Genomic DNA, 13,611 nt, shown 5'->3' with positions numbered 1-13,611 from the left:
GCGAATCCTTATAAATTCGTAAACTACTGTGGTGACCTTACATTAGCAACAGTAATGCATACAGCGTGTTGTGCAAAATAACTTAACCAACGTAAGTAAATTAATGAAAGGGGTTACTCCCGTTACAATAAGTTTGCTTATTACTTTAAGTGCTTTTAACTTCAAATTGGATGTACAATAACATCAAGTTTGTTTTACATCTAACATTTGAAGTAATCACTTAAATTTTGCATAGATTTTTAAAAACATGCAATATATACAACACAAAAAACACTTCTTTAGCCTCCTCTCAAGACTTCTTCTGCTTCTCTCAAGGATGTGCTAGTATATTCCTTCGAGCCGGATTTGAACCAGCGACCTATGGATTTCTCTACTACTTCAAAGTACATTCTACAGTCCACCGCTCTACCAACTGAGCTATCGAAGGTTGATTAACTAAACAAACTTACTATCACTCAGCGCAAGATCAACACACCGACCACTCGGTAGCTCAATCTTACCAACGGATTGTCGGTAGTAAAAAAATGCAAGCGCAGGAACCACCCGCGCTTATCAGCTACATGCAAGCACCGTGGCTTTATGACCAAAACCAATTAAATCATTGAAAGCGCCACCCCCTGATTGCTCGCAGAATCTAAAAAGACCACAAGACCTTCCACGCCGAGAAGTTAAACTAGTAGATGTAATTGAGCGAGGGTAAGGATATCCCTTTTTATACCCAAGACCGCTGGTCGGTCATGTTTTTACGTCGCGAAACCACCGAACCAATGGCGAAGCGATGGAGAAAACACAAACTCTTAATTGATGCGTCGGTAAGTATTTTATTTATTTTAAAAGTTACAATCTCTACCACCCTCACGGGCAATTGGAGTAACCGCACCTCGGGGAGCGATGAGGCCACCGGTGAGACCACGTTGTGCCTCATCCTGGCACAGTGGACCATGGTAAACGAGTTTTTCAAACCTAAAATAAAAATGTCATTAATTGATTGGTTAGCACACATCATTTCACCTTCTTCCTGCTGCTAAGTAACGATACAATACAATCATAATGCGTGGGGTTTTGATATTGATATTTTGATCACCGGCAGGCAATTATCAGTGATCAGTGTTCCAATCAGCGAGCCACGAAAGCAAATGAGGCGAGCGGATTTTAATTGAAAACTATTGAGCCACTTTTAGAACAGCACCAACCAACCAGCCACTGAACGGAGACCCGCGATTTCCGTTAACTATTCCCCCTTTTGCTTGGTGGCGTCAAAATCGCGAGTTTCGCAAAAGTTTCTCCATTAATTCCCTTGGTGCCTTCGACCCATTGTTTTCGAGTGCACCACGGCACCAGATAAAGCTCGCGCTTAATCCGCGCTTCGGAATATGGACAGTTGCCATCATTGGCCATCGGTGGAGCAAGGCAGGACAATCATACAGGCACAGCCTTCCCTTTCGCTTCGAGAACAGGATGCGTAAGCAGTTTCACTGGTGGAGAATGGAGGCGCATTCGCGTTCGCACTTAATCCGTTGTTTCCGGCTTCTGCTTTCCGATGTCGTAGGATTTCGTTGATCGCCAGCCGCCGAAAACGGACAGTACAGTGCAAGCAAAAAGGGGTATGGGCCCAATGGGCGCAATGGATGACTGAGCCGCGGCGAGCCGCCATTCTCGATTCGAACGGGGTTGTAATTGAAATGCAGAAGATTAAACACTAATTATTCATTCATTGAATCAGCGAACATGGCAGCGGTGTTATGCTTGCCATCGGCCTTGCTGTCCTCCTGTCGGTGTCCCCGAGTGCGCCGACCACTGTTCAGTCACGGTTCCAAATCATACCTCTCGGTCCTGTATCCTGTTGTGACGATGTGCCTGTCAGACTGGACGGAAACAACGTGACACGTGATGATGACGCTGATGATGATGATGACGCTGATGATGACAACCCTGTCAACTCGCTGGCATATGATGAGAGGCAAATTAATTTCCAATTCACCTCCGTAGTTCCATGGTCCGTGTTGCAGGATGGACACATTTTGACACATTACTCCACGTCGCGTCGTTCACGATCGTCATCGTCGGCGCTCTGGGCCACCACCGACGAGTAACCGGGGGTGTTCTGTGCTCTCATTCTGTTCACCCGAATTGGTCGCCCTAAATCGGCTTTGATTTTAACATTTTACATGTAAATTGGAGTCCATTTTGTTGCCGGAGCACACGGTGTACCTTATGCATATGCAATCCGTTCGACAAACCGACCAGACGGTTCTCGCTGAACGTGAACAGCGAGCATAAACCGGCACACACAGCATCTGGGAGCTGGGAACACACAGCACTTCCTCCTTTTTTTTATTATTATTATTGTCGACTTCCACCTGCATCTAATGCTGCACCAATCAACAGAGGTACCCGGGAACCATTTAGCACGCGCCGAGAACCGGTTACGGTCCTGCGATCGTAGACGATGTGAGGACTGGAACTGGATCATAAATTTAATTAAACACCTATTCACACAGTGGCAAATCACAACGTGGCACCGTGGTACGTGTGGGTTCGCTAGGTATTGGGGACCGATTATGGCTCCTGCCATCCTGCCAGCATATATTCACCGACCGTAAGTACACTACATCATCTGGCAACTCCGCAAAACGACAGTCGTCAGCAGCATAAACTTTATCCTTACGCCCGCGACGCTCGATCTGGCGCTCTACTCTCCCGGTAATGAAGTCGAAGTCGGCCCAAAGCCCCAGGAGCATTTTGCGCAGCACCGAGGCACCGTGTCCGCGTGTGTGCCTTCCAGCAGCCATAATTGGAAGCTATCGCTTCGACAGCATTCCGGAACGGTCTCCGGTTAGCCACAGCAGTTGACGCAATTATACACACAGCCACACAGCACAGCCCATGTTCAGGGTCGGGGATTCTGATTCTGTCCCGGGGCTGTCCTGCCAGGGATTGGTGGTGACGGTGGTGGCCGATCCCGAGACGTTTCATTCCGGTCCGGTTCACCGTCCAACACTCCGACAATAATCAACTTGTGAAGGGGTATAAATTCATTTTGGCTAATAATATTATTTTATCATCACCTTCCGTGGTCCCGATTCCGAATCCGCTTTTGATCCGTTGGCTGCCCGGAGTCCGGAGAGTTGCGGACACTGGGCCACGATTATCCGTCTCCAGGAGCAGAAGAGTCCCAAGTCCCGGGGACGTGATTGTTGGTTAATGTTGAAATGCAATTAAATGGAGGTAGAACGATTATCGATTCATTATTTCTGATGTGGTGGCGGTGGCTGGATGAGATGATAAAGGTATCTTCATTCCGGATGAGGCGATCCCGACCGGTCTTTCACGGTATGTTCGGTGCGTGTGCTCCGTGGCAGCAAAGACCGGAAACTAATCGGGAAGACATTAGGCCAATTATTAAATGAACTTTATCGTAGCAATTTGAAGCGAGCAGAGACGTGCAAGAAAGGTTTGTGCACACGTTTCGTCCAGTTTCTATAAGCATTTCGATTTACTACACACTAAAGTGAGCAGCGCAGAGCTGCATTTGCTCCAGTTCGAATGTGTTTTAGAGTGCAAAATTACAATATAGCAAAGCGAAAAACAATTGCCTAAGTGGAGTGCTTTTTGCTGATTTGGCATTTGACGTTTTCGAGCCACAAATAAAGGGGAATTTTAAGTATACTAGCATCGTTTCATTCGATCGTGTTATTACCTAATAACAGAAACATTCAACATTGAAACATTCGAGGAACTCAATTCATCAACTCATGACCACAAATAATCAACCAAAAATCTACGAGCAACTATGCTCTGTTTTACATTGATAGTCAGTTGAAAGGAAAGGTGGAGGGTTTATTTTTAAAAAAGTGTAAGGTTTGAAGAATATTTTATTAAAAACGAGTAGTAAATAATCTGCTTCAGTCTCCAACGGATGATATGTGCGTAGGTTGTCAGTTGTAGACACCATTAAAGAAGAGTCGAAGTCCTTTTGATGTGCCGATGCTGTGCCCATACAAGGACCCACCTTTCAGCGCGCATCGTATACGGAACCGCATGGTAATTTTCAATTATTTCTCAACAATTGTACCCATTTATCGCCCCAACGGGGACAATCTTTGAAATTCCGATCCTTCCGAGACGCCAAGGATTAGAAATTCCTTTGCCGCTTGTCATGCTAATTGTGCCACAAATGGATACGTCGACCACAACAAGTGATCCCTGCAATGCCCATCGGCCACCATCCCCTCCTCTGTAAAGGAACTCGTGGTCGGATAAAAACTAGCTGGATTTGCTGAACACCTTTAGAATTTTGACCACCGTACTGTGAACCGAGGCAAGTACTACCAACAAAGACTGGTGGTTGGGACCCCATTTTTCGTTATCCAGTACCTTTTTTTGTTGTTGTACAAACCGGGTACCATCACCAGACCAAAGGGGCTAAACGTTTCGTTGAGCTGCTGACTGCTGGCTGGGTCCGACCATACCGAAAGTTCTTCTGTTTTTTTTTTCCACCTTCTCCTTCTACCGGGAACCAACTTTCAAAAGGGAGGCAACCGCTGCGGCCGGTTTTGAGATAGGTACAGCAAAGTTACAAAGTTCATCGAAACAGAAACCTCCCGCCCGGGGGAAGGGAGAGACCGATGTCCGATGTCCGATGTGCTGAAGAAGCACACAACAGTGCAAAAAGAAGAGCAACACAAAAAAGCGGAGATGCTTCGACCACGCCACAAACTAGGCATCAAGGAATTAACCCCTTTCATCAAGCGGCATTCTGGTCGCCCTCTTGGCTCTTTGGTCAGCTCGCTGCTACAGGTTACAATACGTCGCTTCGCCTTGTCTTCGCCTCGGACCAAAAATGCCGCGCCGCTTTGGTCTCACTTTTTACTTACCAGCAGCAGCAGCAGCAGCAGTACTGCTCTAGCTCACTAGCAGCACCAACAGCAGCAGGGCCAGTGTCCCTTCAGGGCAACCAAGGGTTAAAACCGCTTCGACTACACCCTTCATAACCTCTCTGTTCCCCGTTTGGCCGTACCATCACTAATGTGTCAGTCAGTTTTTCCCATGATTAACTTTTCCATATTTAATGAGTAAAATGTTGCCGAAGGATTAGCTTTTAACTGTGAACCATTTTTCCGGCCTCCCGGCTACGCTACGCCCGGCTTTCGCCTTTGGCCCCATACCCTCTCCTGGAACGGAGACCGAGCGAGCTACCGCATCAAAGGCTCATCGCCAGAAACGCCATCCCGCCCCGGCTCCATCGCAGCCTCGCAGTGCTAGGCTGTCGGCCGGTATGAGTAGGATTCGTATTCGCATCCCGGATTCCGGAGCCGGCCTGCCAGCTGCAAACTCGTCGGACGAATATCTTTACAGCTCGGGTATTCCGACGAACCGGTAGCTTCAGCAGCAGCACCACCACCACCACCACCACTCCCACCTCTCATCAGTCACTGTAAAAGGTGAAAGAAATTAACATTTCGAAAAAAAAACTCAATCGGAAAATCCAACCTTTGCCTGGCCTGTCCTTTCCGCTTACTTGAGGTTCGGGGGAAAACGCGTAAAAATTTAATGTATTTCCTGCAGAATTATCTTCACACCAGCACCACCCGGACCAGGGCTTTGGTAGCGGAGATTGAAAACCTTGATGCCTTTGCTTTGATTAATCAAGAGTATCGTGGACGCATAGAGCGATGCTACGTCATTGGGGTGGCGGCTCAAGAAAATATGTCTGAGAGAATTGTTCTAATTTCATAAAGTGCTTTGTACTTATTGGAGAAGTTATCTCTTGTGCTTGAGGCTTCCCACTCAACTGTCCTACTTCAACATCCAGTGACATCTTGTTGCGTTTTGGAATTGTGCTGGAAACAAAAGGTTAAACGGTTCCATATTTTACATTCTCCAGTCCATCACCCTGACTAATGTGATACCAATCACGACACGGTGCGTTGTATGTTTCATGCTATGTGCTGCGCCATTCGCATGCAGGAAGGCTTCGCCCCCCCCCCCCCCCCTTCCCCTTCAAGTGGAGGCGGGCAGCATGATTGCTGGAAATTGGTTCCGCTAAGCTGATTAAACATAATTATTCCGTTTATTGCCCAGCGGAATCGAAAGTGTTGCAAACTGCGACCCATCAGGAACCGACCGTCCGCTCCTGCCCCGCCCAGTCCAGTCCAACTCGGTCCGCTTTGTCCGTCATGATGCATGATGCGATTACATTGTTGCTGTCACAAACAACACAATCGCCTTTTGGGGCGGGGCAGTGGATGGGATTTAAGCTGTCAGGACCATTGCACGTCAGAGCGAGCGCTGGAGTTGGAATGAAATAAAATTTAAAAAAAAAACTGTGAGCGAAATAAGTTCCATGTGCGATGTTGAAACGAGGAAAATCTTATTTCCTATTCTAAAAAAAACTCGATGGGAGCAAAAATGGCGGTATGCGCGAGCCAGCGTTTATATTCTGAGCACATTAGAGCATTAACAAAGAATGTGGTGAGCTATTTCAAAATGCAAATCATTCTGACGAGTCCACATGAGCTGGAAAATCATGCTACACTCATAATTATGATTCAGTTGTTATTGTTTATTACTGCTGTTCTATAATTATTATGAATGCTGCAACTAGTTGAACATGTGAAAACAAAAATATCTAACTACACTTTAGTGCAATCTATGTTTACGAGTAAACATGAAATAAAGCAAGTAAGAGAAGTAAACGATGGGGGATAAAATAGTGTAATTCCACTACTAGCAGCCCATTTCACAGCAGCAGCTCAGTGGCTGCTGCTCAGTGGCGAAAAAGTGGACGAATGTAATAACTATTACCTATAACTATTATTCTTATGTTACATGATAAAAACATGATCTCTACTAGATGCACTACGGTTGGGCACACTGACCGGATGTTTTGAAAGACCGGCTACTAAATTTTACTGTAACCCACCCTTCCCATCGTTCGGGAAGTGCCTTTCAGCTAATTGTATGCTCCGTGCATGTACACCCTTTTCACACGCAACTTGTTTGTACCGACTCCTTGTAGTTCCATCCAAAAAATCTGTCCCTGTGCACACAATGGAAGGCATCCATGCTAGTTCCAGGAGTTCAGTAACATTCAACCCCACCTACTCTGCCACCGCTGGACGCTCGGTCAGCATCAACCGGCATCAACCGACTGGCACAGTTTCACTGCCGCCCCAGTAGCCGCAGGTGGTGCTAGGGTGCCGGGTGCCCGTATCAATTTAGTTGCTGAATTAATTTCATTCGAAAAGTTTACCCTACACTTCGCTGGAACGGTTTGGCGTGTACCCTTTTTATGCTGCTACTATGTTCACCTCTCGTACCACATGAGCCACATGAGCCTTGTCCTGGTGACCCAGGCGGAAGGATTGGTTACCGGCGACTGACAGCCTAGGTGTTTAAGTAGCAAGGGTGAAGCATTATGGGTTGGCCCATAAACCATAAACAATAAACAGTTTATGTTGGGCTGCTTCGGAAGATCGTCCACCACGACCACGACCAGTGGCCATTGAAATGTTCTAAATTGTATGATTCATCATTTGTAGTATTATTGTTTGTCAGCAGTTCTGGCCCGGTCATCGCGAGCCGTTTTAGCGGGCCGAGTCCAGGGCTAGGATCGACCAACCACACAGCAGCCGCCCCCAACGAACTGCACTGGCACCGGCACTGGCACCGGCACTGGCACCGGCACTCCATTATAGGCACCCGGACAATCCGTTCCATTATGGTTCCTTCCCATGTTCCGACGCAGATCCGCCCACCAAAACACACGCGCGAACACAGAAAGGTTGTTGCGAATTAATTCAACATCAAACAATGCCCGGGGGCGAGGACACGGAATTCGTTGAAGCACGCGACCCCAACCACTCCTCGGCATGGTCATATGCTGCCCACGATGTACGATGACCGGCAAGGGAAGGGCGGCGTTTGGTCGCGCACAACAGTTGGTTTCATGGTTGGCAAAGTTTTGGGGCCCGAACGAAATGTTTTTGGGTTGGCCAGCGTTTAGGTGGCGAAAGGATTGAGCCTCGCTCACATACACGCGCATATGGTGGTGGTGGTGGTTGGTGGTGGTGGTGATGGTACGCGGTCAGCAGCAGCATCCGCAACAACGAACAACATACACCGACACCGGCCGGTGTTTGTACGGACCACAAAGGCACCGGCGGACGGGCCCTATAGAGCATCCCTTTGGCGCGCGATGTGGCCACCCACCTCATTAGGGTGCAGTGAAAAGTTTCGTAATTAAATTAAAATATGTTTCAATCATGCTCACGAGCCTCACGAACCGAGGGTGCTGCGAGCGAGCGAGCGAGCGTCGAGTGTTGATTTTCGGACCGATGGCCGTGTTCCGTGGGATACGGACCCGGGAGGTCCTTAGCGGCTAATTTCATGAGTTTTCATGCTCACCGCGTAACTGATGAGGCTCGAGATGATAAGCAGCCAACTTCGATGCTAATTATGACTCCACTCGAGCTCGAGTGAGATTGAATTCAAAGCCTGCCTGACCCACGGCCTACTGTGCTGTGGTCGCTGCTGGCCACCATTGTCTGCAATGAACTCCTGGTACAGAAATTCCTTTCCATCCGCGTGCCGTGGCACTCTGTGACACCCCGAACCGAACCGTGGAGAGAGAGAGACCAGTTGCTAAATGATTTGTTTGTTCCGACCAAAACTTTAACCAAATACAGCACGTTGAATCGTTGAACGTATGCAGCATGCCGTGTGTATGTGTGTTGGTCGTTGTTGTCTTGCAACACCGAGACGCCATTACGCTTGCACCTTGCGGTTGTTTATAGGGAAGTGAAGAAGCTCGTTTACCGAGTGCAGGTGTCCTGATGAACGGGCAATGGAGAAGTTTTCACCGGCACCGGTGCCGACCGGATGGAGCGACTATGGATGATTAAAAGACCGAAAGGTGGAAATGAAGTACATCCATTTTCCCGAGAAGCAACGCGGCTGCCCCTCCCCCCGGGCGGAAATCGCTTTTGGACAAGTTTGGTTTATGCGCCCGGGAGATCGGTGTCCCGGTGCCTCGGTCTTTCGAGCCCCGTTGGGTGGTCACAGCTGGCCCATCAATTCAACCGAAAACGGCCACTGCGATGCTGGTAACGACTTGGCTGGTACAGACAGTACAGTACACGCCGCAGCTATTGCTGGAAGAGGAACGACGGACATGATTACTGGCCGCCTTCTCCTGTCTACTGTGACCTACTACTCCTCTGTACTCCGCGCGGAACGACCGAAGATTATCGCCGAAATTCGCTACGTTTGAGATTCAATAAGTTTTGGCCAGCTCCTCGGACGCACATTAGCATTCACAACATTGAGTCCGCCCAACGCCACGCCTTATTATTACAAATTTATCTGTAAAAGATGCACGAAACAATGATCACTCCCGTGGCTCCGGTGCCGCTGAAGCTCGGAAAGGAGAAGGTTTTGTGGTTTCACTTTCACTCCAGCGCCGGCAGTGGGGGGACAGGAGTGTTGGTAACGATTTATGACACAATATTCCCCGCCTTTGGCGCCCCCCAAAAATACCGTTTCTCATTTGCAACCTCGAACGCTACCACCACGCCTGATGTAGTGCGGTGTCCGTAGAGTACCATCCTGTGGGCACGACCCGAAATTTACGGAGCCATTTTCCGGCCCAACTGGTCAACTGGCCTCGTCCCTCCGGTTCAGCTGCTTGCGGTACTGGCGGTGGTGGTGTTGGTGGACCTCCTCCAAACGGACCTCGTCGCTCATGCACAACATCGGTTGTTTATTGTTTATTTATTCACTTATCAGATTAAGCCAATCTGGCACTCTCCCGCTGGCGTTTGCTTTTGGCCAGTTCTCCTCGGCGTTGGATGGGGAATGGTTTCCCGCCCCGTCGCAGGGGATGGGGATGACGATGACGCAGATTTTGTGTTTTCGATAATCCCCGGAGCAAACGCGTGGGAACGTCAGTGCGCCACACCACACAACCACTTAAACTTGTCTATTAATTTCCATTAGCCGATCGCTAATCTGGTCCCTCGATCTATCTAGCGAGAGGGTAGTGTAGGGGGGGTGTGGTTTGTTTTGTGCGGGGAAAACGGAGCACAAATCGCTGTCGTCACAGCGTTTGAGTTATTTCATTTCATTTGTCAACCGCCACCACCGCCACCACCACGCAGCAGCTTAGGTCAGGTCAGATCAGGACGCTTTTCAATTTCGTTTTTTAGATGATGGAGACGCACGGAAAAGTCGCCTCGAGCACATCGAGGGTCAGAGTACAGTGGAGCAGAAGATTCGGTTCCAGAACAACAACAAGACCGGTGTGCGTTCCGCAGAAGTCAAATCAAGAACAAACAACAGTCCGGAAGAAAAGGAACAGAAAATCCGGGGCAGGGTGGGGATGGTTGGATTAGAAACAGGGGGCCAGCGGTCCGCTCAAGCACCGGTTTGACTCCCATTCCGGTATCACATCACCAGAGCATCAGCAACCGAACAATACCTCGGACTGACTGACTGACGAATGTGTATAAGAGCGGTGTGGTGCACACGCAACGGCGAAGAATCCCGCTTTGGCCGTGGAGTTTTCACCCAGCTCAGGCTCAGTGCCAGCACCGGTGCTCCACGTGAGGAGCCCTCGGGCGTCGTGGTAAGTTCATCATTATAAATTATTCCGTCAGAAGCACATTTCATATGTTGAGTGAAATGGAATTAAATTATTTCCATTTTTTTCTCCACCTCCTTTCCTCCCTCTCTCGTTACGTGCTCTTTTTTCCGGGCTGCACAGAGCAAACGGCTCCCGGCAGTCTGGCGAATTGGTTTGGATTGCGCTGATGGGTGGGCCTAGAGGATGTCAAACGTCAATGCTTCTCGAGCATTTCCTCCGTGCCAGCCCCAGCTGCGGGAGGTGAAGGTAGCTTTTTAATCATTCCTTTTCATTAAGCAGGAAACAGAACGCTAATTTGTGGAAATGTAGCACCCTGAGTGTCACTTTGGAATATTACCTGTATCCGGCTTACAGTTGCCGCTATGTTGCGGCAAAGATATCCGAGGATACGACTTAGGCCAGGTCTTGGAGTGATCCCCGTGTATGAGCTCGAGGAGCTCTCAGAGAACAGTTTGATGTGACGAGTTTCCAAAGAACGGGAACGCATTTTTTTAATCAGAATCATAAACATTTGAAGCGATTTAATGAAGCTGCCAAATGGATGGAATGCATAAACCATCACCACCACAAGCGGAAAGTTCATTTTTAAACATTCAAATCCATCCCCATTTTTAATGTCGGAAGAGGAGCATAATAACCGCATTCACCAAGGGAGCCCAGAGCTTAAGCTGCACCGGAACCAGCCCGCCGACAGCATAGAATGGAAGTTCATTTAGCCGACCACAAACCGACTAGCATTACTTACCTCCCCTTTGCCTGTCTTACCACACAGTGAGCTTGCGGACCATCTTGAAGCGATTTATCTTTGTTGCAGCGAAAATGCTCACCCAAGCCAACAGTTGTAAGATGCCCGGCCCGGCTGCTCCAGCGAATAATTTTGCCATTTCAAACGCTGCGGGCCCTTAAGCGGCCAAAGTTTTAGAGAAGCAAAGTTGGCATCAGATGCATGTTGCCGCCGGGTTGAACGGATCTACGTCAGAGTAGCAGAATGGCCTGGCATTCGTGCTCCCACCAAAGACGGTCTGCCAGCATGTGCAGGAGGATGAGCACATCCACACTTCGGATTGCAACTACGGACCGCACTGCAATGCACCTGGACTCTGGCAGATTCGAGAAGTTCGAGACATTTGTGTGACAGGCGATGAGAAACTATTTATTAATCTGATTTTAATTTAATGCTCCACAAAGTGGAACGGGAGAAGCAACTCCGAGATTTCCACCAGCAAACCACAGGTCAACCACAATGGGTGAGTATGTGTACTGTTCGGCACCACAGATAAATACATTTCATTTAATTTCTAGTTCTACGTAAGCCAGCCCGTGGATTTAGAAAGTTGCATAGCAGATTCGTCTTGAGCTGTTGTGTGCTGGGTGGTGATGTTTCCTATGTATTTGATTGTAAGATGTCCACTCTTGGGCCATCTTGGTAAAGGTTATCTGTAGCAATTCGACGGGCTCTCGTTTGTTTCATCTTTCCTTGAATATTACCATTGAAAGTTGGAATGAAGCTTGGATTGCATGATAGATCGGTAAATTCGTTCATTTTCTACAGAAATCTGCATCTTTCTTTACAGATTTGTTACACGTTTGCAAATTGCAATAGAATGGAATAGAATTATGAACTGTTAGCTCATTCCAGTAATCGTTTTTTTACCCAAATCTAATCGAATCTAATAAGACATTCTGTATCGTTTCTAGTACTTTATGCATTGTAGAAGAAATTAAAGTAATGTTTTGAAGATTAATAGCTTCATAAGATTAAGCTAGTCGGTCCATACCATTCTCTGCACAACTCCTTCGTCCTCCAAATTTTCATCATTTCGCGTCATTCCTCTAACTCTCCATCGTCAGGGAGATTCTGCAATCTCGATAAAACGAGATCATTAGCAGCTGGAGCCCGAAAGGCTCGGCGGAAGAACGATATCATTCAATCGAAACCGCCTCGATCGAGATTAGCCACCGAAGCAACGCACCAAACAATCTGCCATCGTCCGGAAAAGCGGCTTTTCTACTCAATCTAAGCCGTATAAAAGCGAGTTCTTGTTGGTTGTCCCACACAGTAGCTCGAGTTCAATTTTACAGCGCCACGAAATCGGACAATTGAAAGCTTACCCGCTCTACGATTCTTTCTACAAACGATGCCAGAAGCTGGACAAAAGATTATCTTTCGTTTTTCATCTCGCTTCTTGTAGAGCACAGGCCAGCAATCGGAACAAACGTGAAGGCGTGGGATAAGCTTAGTTACTGACGAATGGAAGGAAATTGCTTCCTTGTTGAAGACGAGGCAAGTGACAACGAGCGGTTCCCAGGCTCCAATGCGAAGTGGAACCAACCACCAATAAGGGCACATGGGCAGGAAGAGGCTCGGTGCCTCCTGTCCTGCCAGTCAGCCGGTAAATTGACGAAAGAGTAGGAACCTGGCCTGGCAGCCTGGATTTATGATTAAAAGATTACGAACTCTCCATTTTAGCTGGGCAACAACAGAAACAGCAGCAGGAGCAGCAGGAAAAATCAATTGAGAACCAGATCTGTGTCGGCACACAGAACACGGCGAATGATTGCTTCTTAGCTACTACCGGCATCAATCGACAAGACAATCACGAGAACGGCACAATGCGAACAGTGCCTTCGGTTCGAAAGGAGAAATGGCGTGTCGAACTGGAAATGTGGCCAATATTGGGTCCTGTAACACGTTGCAAAGGATTATGATGCCCTTTTTGATTCCATGCACAGACCGAGTACCAGCTGACAATGTCCTCGGCTGCACAAGAAACGAATTCCGGTTCGCGGGTGCTTTGGTTGCTTGAAAAGCAACGCCAAAGAACGCGCCATTTCTAAACAGCAACACTTTCATGTTTCGAAAAACGTAAAAACTCATACCTTTTTATGTGTCGGCAGCCGAAGTCGATGCTTTTTCGCATAAACATTTCACTCAACTCAACCAAAGGCAGGATCGTTAGCATCGC

The 13,611-nt window shown here is 48.0% G+C and overlaps 1 non-coding gene across 1 annotated transcript; it reads right to left on the bottom strand.

Moving 5' to 3' along the window:
* Positions 1-330: 330 nt before the first annotated feature.
* Trnay-gua (transfer RNA tyrosine (anticodon GUA)) lies at positions 331-427 on the bottom strand. The gene is made up of 2 exons: positions 391-427; positions 331-366 (listed from the first exon to the last, which is right to left on the bottom strand). It is a non-coding gene; the product is annotated as a tRNA-Tyr (tRNA).
* Between the last annotated feature and the right edge of the window lie 13,184 nt (positions 428-13,611).

Source organism: Anopheles aquasalis, chromosome 2 (assembly GCF_943734665.1).
Source record: "Anopheles aquasalis chromosome 2, idAnoAquaMG_Q_19, whole genome shotgun sequence".
Taxonomy (NCBI): domain Eukaryota; kingdom Metazoa; phylum Arthropoda; class Insecta; order Diptera; family Culicidae; genus Anopheles; species Anopheles aquasalis.
This window is presented reverse-complemented; position numbering and strand designations above follow the sequence as displayed.